Genomic DNA, 10,601 nt, shown 5'->3' with positions numbered 1-10,601 from the left:
AACTCGCGATTGTTGGGCGTTAGTGACAGACGCAAAAGGAGGGTGAATCCTATTCCAGCATGATCGAGAACCGACAGATGAATAGCCGTGCCGTGACAGGGTGCGTGAGCATATTATTCACTGAGAGGAGGGGAGGTAGCCACTGACAACGGTGATGCCCTTGCATAAAGCCAGCCATGGAAAGGAGTAAGACTGATTGGATGAAGATAGCAGGAAAGCAGAGGTTCAGAGGAATGAAAAGCATCTCCATTCGCTTATCTGAAATTCCTACCAATGATTTACATAAGTATCTCTATCCCTATTTTATTATATAATATTCGAAAACAACATTATCACTTTATATCCGCCTGACTGAGATTTACAAGGTGACCATAGCTTGCTTCATACCAACAATCTCCGTGGGATTCGACCCTTACTCACGTAAGGTATTACTTGGACGACCCAGTGCACTTGCTGGTTAGTTGTATCGAAGTTGTGACAATTATGAATTAAGATCAAAGCACCAAGCTTTGGAGCCATTACCAGGATTTGTTCGAGCCTGGAGATCACAATTTCGTGCACCAAGTTTTTGGCACCGTTGCCGGGGATTGTTTGAGTTTTCGGCAAGCTTTTGGTCCGGTAACATCAGTGCCAAGTTTGATCCGGCAACAACACCAAGTTTTTGGCGCCGTTGCCGGGGATTGTTTTTGGACAACTGACGGTTCATCTTGTTGCTCAGATTAGGTAATTTTCTTTTTGTTTTGTTTTCAAAAAAAAAAAATTTCTTTCAAAAATATTTCTAAAATTCTCTCATCTGTTTTCGAAAAAAATAAAAATGTTTTCAAAAATTTTATTCAAGATTTTTAAGAATGAATTCTAGTGTTTCATGAAGCATGTGAAGCCTGGCTGGCTGTAAAGCCATGTCTAAATTCTTTTGGACTGAGGCTTCCAAACCATCAGAGGCAAGTTACATATTTGATAAGTAATGAGCAGCAATTTGTTATCAAGAGCATTATACTCTGGTGTTACATGCTGAAGCTTGGCTGGCCATTGGCCATGTCTAGTGTTTTGGACTGGAGCCTTCTTTGAAAGCTTGGCTGGCTAGTGAGCCATGTCTAATTCCTGGACTGAAGCTTTAGACTAAGAATGCAAGATTCCTGGAATTCATGTTAAAAATTTTGGAATCCTTATTTTTCCTTTTCATATAATTTTCGAAAAATACAAAAAAAAAATTTAGAAAATCATAAAAATCAAAAATATTTTTGTGTTTCTTGTTTGAGTCTTGAGTCATATCATAAGTTTGGTGTCACTTGCATATGCATCTTGCATTTTTTCGAAAATATCATGCATTCATAGTGTTCTTCATGATCTTCAAGTTGTTCTTGGTAAGTCTTCTTGTTTGATCTTGATGATTTTTTGTTTTGTGTCTTTTCATGTTTTTCATATGCATTCTTGAATTCTTAGTGTCTAAGCATTAAAGAATTCTAAGTTTGGTGTCTTGCATGTTTTCTTTGCATTAAAAATTTTTCAAAAATGTGTTCTTGATGTTCATCATGATCTTCAAAGTGTTCTTGGTGTTCATCTTGACATTCATATCATTCATACATGCATTCATTGTTTTGATTCAAAAATTTCATGCATTGCATCTTTTTAGTGTTTTTCTCTTGCATCATAAAAATTCAAAAATCAAAAAAAAAAATATCTTTCCTCTTTTCTCTCATCAAATTCGAAAATTTAGATTGACTTTTTCAAAAATTTTTAAAATCAAATTGTTTCTTATGAGTCAAATCAAAGTTTCAATTTAAAAAAATCTTATCTTTTTCAAAAATCAAATCTTTTTCAAAATTCTTAGTTATTTTCGAAAATTCCAAAAATATTTTTCAAAAATCTTTTTCTTATTTTTAAATCAAATTTTCGAAAATAACATAATCAATTAATGTTTTGATTCAAAAAATTTGAATTTTGTTACTTGTTTGTTAAGAAAGATTCAAACTTTAAGTTCTAGAATCATATCTTGTGATTTCTTATGAATCAAGTCATTAATTGTGATTTTAAAAATCAAATCTTTTTCAAAACTAATTTCAATCATATCTTTTTCAAAAATATCTTCTTATCTTATCTTTTTCAAAAATATCTTTTCAAAATATCTTTTCTAACTTCCTAACTTCTTATCTTTTCAAAATTTGTTTCAACTAACTAACTAACTTTTTGTTTGTTTCTTAACTTTTTCAAAACTACCTAACTAACTCTCTCTCTCTCTCTAATTTTCGAAAATATCTTCCCTCTTTTTCAAAATTTCTTTTTAATTTATTAATTATTTTAATTTTTAAATCTTAATTTTCGAAAATTACTAACACATTTTCAAAAACCAATTTTCAAAAATCACTAACTCCTTTTCAAAAATAATTTTCGAAAATTCCCTCTCTCTCTCATCCTATTCTATTTATTCTTTCATTAACTAACATCTCTTCCTCACATCATCACCAAATTCGAACCCCCCTCCTCTATCTGTGTTCGAATTTCTTCTTCTTTTCTTCTACTAAAAATAAGGATCCTCTTTACTGTGACATAGAGGATTCCTCTTCTTTTCTTTTTCTCTCCTCTTTCTTATGAGCAGGGACAGAGAAAAAGGCATTCTTGTTGAAGCTGATCCAGAACCTGAAAGGACTCTGAAGAGAAAATTAAGAGAAGTTAAATTACAACAATCCAGAAACAACTTGATTGAAAATTTCGAACAAGTAAAGGAGATGGCAGCCGAACCCAACAATAATGTAAGGAAGATGCTTGGTGACTTTACTGCACCTAATTCCAATTTACATGGAAGAAGCATCTCCATTCCTGCCATTGGAGCAAACAACTTTGAGCTGAAACCTCAGTTAGTTTCTCTGATGCAGCAGAACTGCAAGTTTCATGGACTTCCATCTGAAGATCCTTTTCAGTTCTTAACTGAATTCTTGCAGATATGTGATACTGTTAAGACTAATGGAGTAGATCCTGAAGTCTACAGGCTCATGCTTTTCCCTTTTGCTGTAAGAGACAGAGCTAGATTATGGTTGGATTCTCAACCCAAGGACAGCCTGAACTCTTGGGATAAGCTGGTCACGGCTTTCTTAGCCAAGTACTTTCCTTCTCAAAAGCTGAGCAAGCTTAGAGCTGATGTTCAAACCTTCAGACAGAAAGAAGGTGAATCCCTCTATGAAGCTTGGGAAAGATACAAACAGTTGACCAAAAAGTGTCCTTCTGACATGCTCTCAGAATGGACCATCCTGGATATATTCTATGATGGTCTGTCTGAGTTATCTAAGATGTCATTGGATACCTCTGCAGGTGGATCCATTCACCTAAAGAAAACGCCTGCAGAAGCTCAAGAACTCATTGACATGGTTGCTAATAACCAGTTCATGTACACTTCTGAAAGGAATCCTATGAGTAATGGGACGCCTATGAAGAAGGGAGTTCTTGAGGTTGATACTCTGAATGCCATATTGGCTCAGAATAAAATATTGACTCAGCAAGTCAATATGATCTCTCAGAGTCTGCATGGAATGCAAGCTGCATCCAACAGTACTCAAGAGGCATCTTCTGAAGAAGAAGCCTATGATCCTGAGAACCCTGCAATAGCAGAGGTAAATTACTTAGGTGAACCTTATGGAAACACCTATAACTCAACATGGAGAAATCATCCAAATTTCTCATGGAAGGATCAAAAGCCCCAACAAGGCTTTAATAATGGTGGAAGAAACAGGTTTAGCAATAGCAAACCTTTTCCATCATCAACTCAGCAACAGACAGAGAACTCTGAACAAAATGCTTCTAATTTAGGAAATCTAGTCTCTGATCTATCTAAGGCCACTGTAAGTTTCATGAATGAAACAAGGTCTTCCATTAGAAATCTGGAAGCACAAGTGGGCCAGCTGAGTAAAAGGATCACTGAAATCCCTCCTAGTACTCTCCCAAGCAATACAGAAGAGAACCCAAAAGGAGAGTGCAAGGCCATTGACATAAGTGCCATGGCCGAACCCAATAAGGGAGAGGAGGACGTGAATCCCAAGGAGGAAGACCTCCTGGGACGTCCAGTGACCAATAAGGAGCTTCCCTCTGAGGAACCAAAGGAATCTGAGACTCATCTAGAGACCATAGAGATTCCATTGAACCTCCTTATGCCCTTCATGAGCTCTGATGAGTATTCCTCTTCTGAAGAGAATGAGGATGATACTGAAGAGCAAACTGCCAAGTTTCTTGGTGCAATCATGAAGCTGAATGCCAAATTATTTGGCATTGATACTTGGGAAGTTGAACCTCCCCTGTTCTTCAATGAACTAAGTGATCTGGATCAACTGACATTGCCTCAGAAGAGACAGGATCCTGGAAAGTTCATAATACCCTGTACCATAGGCACTATGATCTTTAAAGCTCTGTGTGACCTTGGTTCAGGAATAAACCTCATGCCCCTCTCTAATAGAGAAACTAGGAATCTATGGGGTGCAAGCTGCTAAAATCTCACTAGAGATGGCAGACAGCTCAAGAAAACAGGCTTATGGACAAGTAGAAGATGTATTAGTAAATATTGAGGGCCTTTACATCCCTACTGATTTCATAGTCCTGGATACTGGAAAGGAAGAGGATGAATCCATCATCCTAGGAAGACCTTTCCTGGCCACAGCAAGAGCTGTGATTGATGTTGACAGAGGTGAAATAGTCCTTCAATGGAATGAGAACTCCCTTGTATTCAAAACTCAAGGATCTCCCTCTGCAACCATGGAGAGGAAGCTTGAAAAGCTTCTCTCAAAGCAGAGTCAACCAGAGCCCCCACAGTCAAACTCTAAGTTTGGTGTTGGGAGGCCACAACCAAACTCTAAGTTTGGTGTTGAACTCCCATATCCAAACTCTAAGTTTGGTGTTGGAGAGTCTCAACAAAGCTCTGCACATCTGTGAGGCTCCATGAGAGCCCACTGTCAAGCTATTGACATTAAAGAAGCGCTTGTTGGGAGGCAACCCAATGTTTATCTAATTTTTATTTTTATTGTTTTTCATGTTTTCTTAGGTTCATGATCATGTGGAGTCACAAAATAAATATAAAAATTGAAAACGGAATCAAAAACAGCAGAAGAAAAATTACACCCTGGAGAAGCATCTGTCTGGCGTTCAGCACCAGAACAGAGCATGGTTCTGGCGCTGAACGCCCAAAATGGGCAGCTTCTGGGCGCTGAACGCCAGAACAGGCATGGTTCTGGCGTTCAACGCCAGAAATGGCACACAAATGGGCGTTGAACGCCCAAAATGGCCACCAACCTAGCGTTGAACGCCCAGAGTTGGATACAAAGGCATTTTTACATGCCTAATGGGTGCAGGGATGTAATTCCTTGAACACCTCAGGATCTGTGGACCCCACAGGATCCACTTAGGATCTGTGGACCCCACAGGATCCACTCAGGATCTGTGGACCCCACAGGATCCCCACCTACCTCCACTCACTTTTTCACACCACTCTCTTTCACACAACCCCATAAGCACTCTTCCCCAAAAACCCTTCACCAATCACCTCAAACTCTCTTCCCCATCACCTCTTCACCACTCACATCCATCCACTCTTCCCAATAAACCTACCTCATAAACTCCACCTACCTTCAAAATTCAAAACCAATTTCCCACCCAAACCCACCCATATGGCCGAACCTTAACCCCCCCTCCCTTCCCTATATAAAGACCTCCATTCTTCATCAAATTCACACAACACACCCCTCTACACTCTCCTTAGCCGAAACCACATCTCCCTCTCCCTCTCCATATTTCTTCTTCTTCTTCTTCTATTCTTTTGTTTATTGCTCGAGGGCGAGCAATATTCTAAGTTTGGTGTGGTAAAAGCATAGCTTTTTTTGTTTTTCCATTACCATTGATGGCACCTAAGACCGGAGAATCCTCTAGAAGAGGGAAAGGGAAGATAAAAGCTTCCACATCCGAGTCATGGGAGATGGAAAGGTTCATCTCCAAAGCCCATCAAGACCACTTCTATGATGTTGTGGCCAAGAAGAAGGTGATCCCTAAGGTCCCTTTTAAACTCAAAAGAAATGAGTATCCGGAGATCCGACATGAAATTCAAAGAAGAGGTTGGGAAGTTCTAACAAATCCCATCCAACAAGTCGGCATCCTAATGGTTCAAGAGTTCTATGCCAATGCATGGATCACCAAGAACCATGATCAAAGTAAGAACCCGAATCCAAAGAACTATGTTACAATGGTTCGGGGGAAATACTTAGATTTTAGTCCGGAGAATATGAGGTTGGCGTTTAACTTGCCCATGATGCAAGGAGATGAACGCCCCTACACTAGAAGGGTCAACTTTGATCAAAGGTTGGACCAAGTCCTTATGGACATATGTGTAGAAGGAGCTTAATGGAAGGTTGACTCCAAAGGCAAGCCGGTTCAACTAAGAAGATTGGACCTCAAGCCTATAGCTAGAGGATGGTTGGAGTTCATTCAATGCTCAATCATTCCCACTAGCAACCGGTCTGAAGTTACTATAGACCGGGCCATCATGATCCATAGCATCATGATTGGAGAAGAGGTGGAAGTTCATGAGATTATATCTCAAGAACTCTACAAAGTGGCTGACAAGTCCTCCACTATGGCAAGGTTAGCCTTCCCTCACCTCATTTGCCATCTATGTTACTCAGCTGGAGCTTTCATAGAAGGAGACATTCCTATTAAGGAAGAGAAGCCCATCACTAAGAAGAAGATGGAGCAAGCAAGAGAGCCCATTCATGGAGCTCAAGAGGCGCAAGAAACTCATTACCATGAGGTTCCGGAGATGCCTCAAATGCACTTTCCTCCACAAAATTATTGGGAGCAAATCAACACCTCCCTAAGAGAATTAAGTTCCAATATGGGACAACTAAGGGTGGAACATCAAGAGCACTCCATCATGCTTCATGAAATAAGAGAAGATCAAAAAGCAATGAGGGAGGAGCAACAAAGACAAGGAAGAGACATAGAAGAGCTCAAGGACATCATTGGTTCCTCAAGAAGGAAATGCCACCATCACTAAGGTGGATTCATTCCTTGTTCTTCTTTCTTCTGTTTTTCGTTTTATATGTTATGTGCTTATCTATGTTTGTGTCTTCATTACATGATCATTAGTAGTTAGTAACTTTGTCTTAAAGTTATGAATGTCCTATGAATCCATCACCTCTCTTAAATGAAAAATGTTTTAATTCAAAAGAACAAGAAGTACATGAGTTTTGAATTTATCCTTGAACTTAGTTTAATTATATTGATGTGGTGACAATGTGTCTTGTTTTCTGAATGTATGCTTGAACAGTGCATGTCTTTTGAAGTTGTTGTTTAAGAATGTTAAATATGTTGGCTCTTGAAAGAATGATGACTAGGAGACATGTTATTTGATAATCTGAAAAATCATAAAAATGATTCTTGAAGCAAGAAAAAGCAGCAAAGAACAAAGCTTGCAGAAAAAAAAATAGGGAAAAAAAATATAGAAAGAAAAAGAAAAAGCAAGCAGAAAAAGCCAAAGCTCTTAAAACCAAGAGGCAAGAGCAAAAAGCCAATAACCCTTAAAACCAAAAGGCAAGGGAAATAAAAAGGATCCCAAGGCTTTGAGCATCAGTGGATAGGAGGGCCTAAAAGGAATAAAATCCTGGTCTAAGCGGCTAAACCAAGCTGTCCCTAACCATGTGCTTGTGGCGTGTAGGTGTCAAGTGAAAACTTGAGACTGAGCGGTTAAAGTCAAGGTCCAAAGCAAAAGAAGAGTGTGCTTAAGAACCCTGGACACCTCTAATTGGGGACTTTAGCAAAGCTGAGTCACAATCTGAAAAGGTTCACCCAATTATGTGTCTGTGGCATTTATGTATCCGGTGGTAATACTGGAAAACAAAGTGCTTAGGGCCACGGCCAAGACTCATAAAGAAGCTGTGTTCAAGAATCATCATACTGAACTAGGAGAGTCAATAACACTATTCGAAATCTGAAGTTCCTATAGATGCCAATCATTCTGAACCTCAATGGATAGAGTGAGATGCCAAAACTATTCAAGAGGCAAAAAGCTATAAGTCCCGCTCATATGATTGAAGCTCTGTTTCATTGATAGTTTGGAATTTATAGTATATTCTCTTCTTTTTATCCTATCTGATTTTCAGTTGCTTGGGGACAAGCAACAATTTAAGTTTGGTGTTGTGATGAGCGGATAATTTATACGCTTTTTGACATTGTTTTTAGTAGGATCTAGTTACTTTTAGGGATGTTTTCATTAGTTTTTATGTTAAATTCACATTTCTGGACTTTACTATGAGTTTGTGTGTTTTTCTGTGATTTCAAGTATTTTCTGGCTGAAATTGAGGGACTTGAGCAGAAATCAGATTCAGAGGTTGAAGAAGCACTGCTGATGCTGTTGGATTCTGACCTCCCTGCACTCAAAGTGGATTTTCTGGAGTTACAGAACTCGAAATGGCGCTCTTTCAATCGCGTTGGAAAGTAGACATCCAGGGCTTTCCAGCAATATATAATAGTCCATACTTTGGCCAAGAATAAATAACGTAAACTGGCGTTCAACGCCAGCCTTCTGCCCAAATCTGGCGTCCAGCACCAGAAAAGGATCCAAAACCAGAGTTGAACGCCCAAACTGGCACAGAAACTGGCGTTCAACTCCACAAATGGCCTCTGCACGTGCTACACTTAAGCTCAGCCCAAACACACACCAAGTGGGCCCAGAAAGTGGATTTATGCATCAATTACTTACTCATGTAAACCTTAGTAGCTAGTTTATTATAAATAGGACCTTTTACTAGTCTTTTTGACCATCTTTGGTCTCAGTTTTAATCCATTGTTCATCTTAGGAGACTATTGATCTCGTTTAGGGGGCTGGCCATCTCGGCCATGCCTGGACCTTCACTTATGTATTTTCATACGGTAGAGTTTCTACACTCCATAGATTAAGGTGTGGAGCTCTGCTGTTCCTCAAAGATTAATGCAAAGTACTACTGTTTTCTATTCAATTCTTCTTATTTCGCTTCTAAGATATCCATTCGCACCCAAGAACGTGATGAAGGTGATGATTATGTGTGACGCTCATCATCCTTCTCCCTTATGAACGCGTGCCTGACAAACACTTCTGTTCTACATGAATTAAGCTAGAATGAGTGTCTCTTAGATCTCCTAACCAGAATCTTCGTGGCGTAAGCTAGAATGATGGCGGCATTCAAGAGAATCCAGAAGGTCTAAACCTTGTCTGTGGTATTCTGAGTAGGATTCAATGATTGAATGACTGTGACGAGCTTCAAACTCGCGATTGTTGGGCGTTAGTGACAGACGCAAAAGGAGGGTGAATCCTATTCCAGCATGATCGAGAACCGACAGATGAATAGTCGTGCCGTGACAGGGTGCGTGAGCATATTATTCACTGAGAGGAGGGGATGTAGCCACTGACAACGGTGATGCCCTTGCATAAAGCCAGCCATGGAAAGGAGTAAGACTGATTGGATGAAGATAGCAGGAAAGCAGAGGTTCAGAGGAACGAAAAGCATCTCCATTCGCTTATCTGAAATTCCTACCAATGATTTACATAAGTATCTCTATCCCTATTTTATTATATAATATTCGAAAACAACATTATCACTTTATATCCGCCTGACTGAGATTTACAAGGTGACCATAGCTTGCTTCATACCAACAATCTCCGTGGGATTCAACCCTTACTCACGTAAGGTATTACTTGGACGACCCAGTGCACTTGCTGGTTAGTTGTATCGAAGTTGTGACAATTATGAATTAAGATCAAAGCACCAAGCTTTGGAGCCATTACCAGGATTTGTTCGAGCCTGGAGATCACAATTTCGTGCACCACAAATGCATTGTGTGATATGAATTCATTTGCCGTTGTTTATCAAAAAATTTTTATATGGTAATCCCGGTACAACGAGCATGAACCTTAGTTGATGTCTTGATCAAACATCTTTTGCACTCAAATTAAGACCACTGTATGGGTGATTACCCCTTCTTGAGAATGAACAATTGCTAATTCCCTTTTGGTGCTTGCTTAAAGCTTCGAGTTGTTAATTGCCTTAGGGTGTGATTGTCGCGATGTCCTGCCGGTGTGTGTATTCTAACCGCGCACTTAGTGGAATATATACACCGTATTTTTGTAAATCACACCACTTATACAAGCTTCTTTTAATCTTAATCGTGCTTCCTCAATCATTTTTACTTTATGTTGCCCTACGGTCTCAAATTCCTTTTATTGTATTTTCAGGATAAGAAAGAAGGGTAAGGCACCGGTTACCTCACCGGTTGAACACACTACCGCTCACCCTCCTAAAATATGGCCGCATCGTCAAGGAACTAAACCGGACACATTGGTTAACCGAAGAGCCAACTCTCAATTCGAAGCTATTGAGAAGCGTACCATCCATTGGGAGCGCCCGTTGAAGGTACCAAGTCAATATAAGGTAGTTATCCACCAAAGGATTGCCTCGCTTCATTGGGAGTTTCTTGAGCGAGAACCCATTGAAGTTAATGAAACCATGGTGCAGGAATTTTATGCGAATTATCAAGCTTGGGAAGCTGACTCAGTTTTCCTCCGGGGAAAGATGTTGAATACATCTGATCAAGCTCTC

General features: G+C 39.5%; 1 non-coding gene across 1 annotated transcript; it reads right to left on the bottom strand.

Annotated features, from left to right (window-relative positions):
- Positions 1–3,122: 3,122 nt before the first annotated feature.
- Positions 3,123–3,226, bottom strand: LOC148570577 (small nucleolar RNA R71). Its single transcript, XR_015908420.1, has one exon. It is a non-coding gene; the product is annotated as a small nucleolar RNA R71 (small nucleolar RNA).
- Between the last annotated feature and the right edge of the window lie 7,375 nt (positions 3,227–10,601).

This window comes from Arachis ipaensis, chromosome B3 (assembly GCF_059453495.1).
Source record: "Arachis ipaensis isolate K30076 ecotype BB chromosome B3, ASM5945349v1, whole genome shotgun sequence".
NCBI classification, from domain to species: Eukaryota; Viridiplantae; Streptophyta; class Magnoliopsida; order Fabales; family Fabaceae; genus Arachis; species Arachis ipaensis.
This window is presented reverse-complemented; position numbering and strand designations above follow the sequence as displayed.